Source organism: Hyperolius riggenbachi, chromosome 4, assembly GCF_040937935.1.
Source record: "Hyperolius riggenbachi isolate aHypRig1 chromosome 4, aHypRig1.pri, whole genome shotgun sequence".
NCBI lineage: Eukaryota > Metazoa > Chordata > Amphibia > Anura > Hyperoliidae > Hyperolius > Hyperolius riggenbachi.
This window is the reverse complement of record NC_090649.1, coordinates 8,558,284-8,560,783: the sequence shown is the minus strand read 5'-3', so window position 1 is coordinate 8,560,783 and position 2,500 is coordinate 8,558,284. Positions and strand designations below refer to the sequence as shown.

Here is a 2,500-nt window from a genome sequence, read left to right as displayed (position 1 = left end):
GGGAAAAAGTGGCGTTAAACTTCTTGGAGCAGACTTACTTCCTCACTCCACAAGACACACATACATCCCCATAAAATCATTTAGCAACAACTGCAGGCACAGTCTCTGTGGTGCAATCGGTTAGCGCGTTCGGCTGTTAACCGAAAGGTTGGTGGTTCAAGCCCACCCAGGGACGGCCTTTCCTTTTGTGTTCAACAGTTGTCCGAAGAGAACCCCAGATAGCCATGTAGATTCATTTGAGACACGTTGGAATCTCATTCACGTTCATGAAAAGGGTGAGCAGCATCAAGTTCATGTCTTAGTGATACAACAGACATCCCTGGCAGTGTCTGTGACCAAATGAAGTTTTCTGTACCCCAGAAGCAGCAGTAAAGTATTAGCCGGGGATCGAACCCAAAGCCTGGCGACGGCTGTCAAGCCAAAGAAAGGCAGTTCAAGCCCACCCAAGGACAGGCTCGCTTTAGTGCCTTGCTAGCTATTTGTTTAGAACATTATAGAGTGTCTGCATTAAGTGTTGACCATTTAGAAAGAACTTTAAGCTGGCGTAGAGTCTGCTGCACCGGAATGGAACCTCTCCAGAGACTGAGCAGGTGCAGGATGTCCTAACTGTTCAGAGATCTTGTCTTGGTCTTGTCTTCCATGGAATTGTAGGGTGCCAAAAGCAAGCTCACATGCGTTGGCCAGGAATCGAACCCGGGTCAACTACTTGGAAGGCAGCTATGCTCACCACTATACCACCAACGCTACATGCTGAAACTCGCCTAGCATGTACCATTGCAATATACCCAAGAGAAAAATGAGCTTGCTTATTTGCCTACTTTGCTAGATGTAAGCAGTGGGACACATGGTGATACTGCTCACAGACTTCAATTCAAGACTTCAGAAAGATCATGTGCCCCCCTGGATGATGCTGGTGCAACACACACAGCAAAGGACAGCAATTTGAAGTCTGGAAGATTCCAGGGCAAGGGTGGGAAGGATGAAAAGCTAGGTGGCCATGCAACCATTCCTGCTAACCCAAAGCTTACTTGTGCCCTACAACACATTGGCTTAAGACTTGACCAAATCCAATGCTCCAATATGGGGAAGCTTCTCTGTTTGCTGTTTTTTTTTTTTTTTTTTAAGTGCGGTGTCACAGTTCACCCATCTCTTCAACTGCAAGAACGGCCCAGGAGTAGTCTTAGCTACCCTAATATGTACGTTACAGCAGGGCCCTTATTACACTTTCTCTTACAGGGCAATGGAAACCGTTTTGCCCATGCGATAAAGCAAGGTGCAAAAATGAATTCATGCCTAGCAGAGGATGGTTTCGATCCATCGACCTCTGGGTTATGGGCCCAGCACGCTTCCGCTGTACCACTCTGCTTCTGTTTGTATTCAACCTTCAAGTTTAAGAAGGGTACATTAGTTGAAATAGTTACACTACTATATATGTTACAGCAAGGCCCTAATGACACTTTCTCTTAAGGGGCTATGGCCGACAATTGGCCCATATGGTAAGCAAGGTATAAAAACCAACGTACACCTAGCAGAGGATGGTTTCGATCCATCGACCTCTGGGTTATGGGCCCAGCACGCTTCCGCTGCGCCACTCTGCTGCCATACAGTGAATGCTTCATTGTGGGAAAAAGTGGCGTTAAACTTCTTGGAGCAGACTTACTTCCTCACTCCACAAGACACACATACATCCCCATAAAATCATTTAGCAACAACTGCAGGCACAGTCTCTGTGGCGCAATCGGTTAGCGCGTTCGGCTGTTAACCGAAAGGTTGGTGGTTCAAGCCCACCCAGGGACGGCCTTTCCTTTTGTGTTCAACAGTTGTCCGAAGAGAACCCCAGATAGCCATGTAGATTCATTTGAGACACGTTGGAATCTCATTCACGTTCATGAAAAGGGTGAGCAGCATCAAGTTCATGTCTTAGTGATACAACAGACATCCCTGGCAGTGTCTGTGACCAAATGAAGTTTTCTGTACCCCAGAAGCAGCAGTAAAGTATTAGCCGGGGATCGAACCCAAAGCCTGGCGACGGCTGTCAAGCCAAAGAAAGGCAGTTCAAGCCCACCCAAGGACAGGCTCGCTTTAGTGCCTTGCTAGCTATTTGTTTAGAACATTATAGAGTGTCTGCATTAAGTGTTGACCATTTAGAAAGAACTTTAAGCTGGCGTAGAGTCTGCTGCACCGGAATGGAACCTCTCCAGAGACTGAGCAGGTGCAGGATGTCCTAACTGTTCAGAGATCTTGTCTTGGTCTTGTCTTCCATGGAATTGTAGGGTGCCAAAAGCAAGCTCACATGCGTTGGCCGGGAATCGAACCCAGGTCAACTGCTTGGAAGGCAGCTATGCTCACCACTATACCACCAACGCTACATGCTGAAACTCGCCTAGCATGTACCATTGCAATATACCCAAGAGAAAAATGAGCTTGCTTATTTGCCTACTTTGCTAGATGTAAGCAGTGGGACACATGGTGATACTGCTTACAGACTTCAATTCAAGAC

At 47.0% G+C, this 2,500-nt stretch overlaps 3 non-coding genes across 3 annotated transcripts; 2 read left to right on the top strand and 1 right to left on the bottom strand.

The window, feature by feature from the left end:
* The first annotated feature begins 101 nt into the window (after positions 1–101).
* TRNAN-GUU (transfer RNA asparagine (anticodon GUU)) lies at positions 102–175 on the top strand. Its single transcript has one exon. It is a non-coding gene; the product is annotated as a tRNA-Asn (tRNA).
* A 1,548-nt stretch (positions 176–1,723) lies between these two features.
* Positions 1,724–1,797, top strand: TRNAN-GUU (transfer RNA asparagine (anticodon GUU)). Its single transcript has one exon. It is a non-coding gene; the product is annotated as a tRNA-Asn (tRNA).
* Positions 1,798–2,294: 497 nt separating this feature from the next.
* On the bottom strand, positions 2,295–2,366 carry TRNAG-UCC (transfer RNA glycine (anticodon UCC)). Its single transcript has one exon. It is a non-coding gene; the product is annotated as a tRNA-Gly (tRNA).
* Between the last annotated feature and the right edge of the window lie 134 nt (positions 2,367–2,500).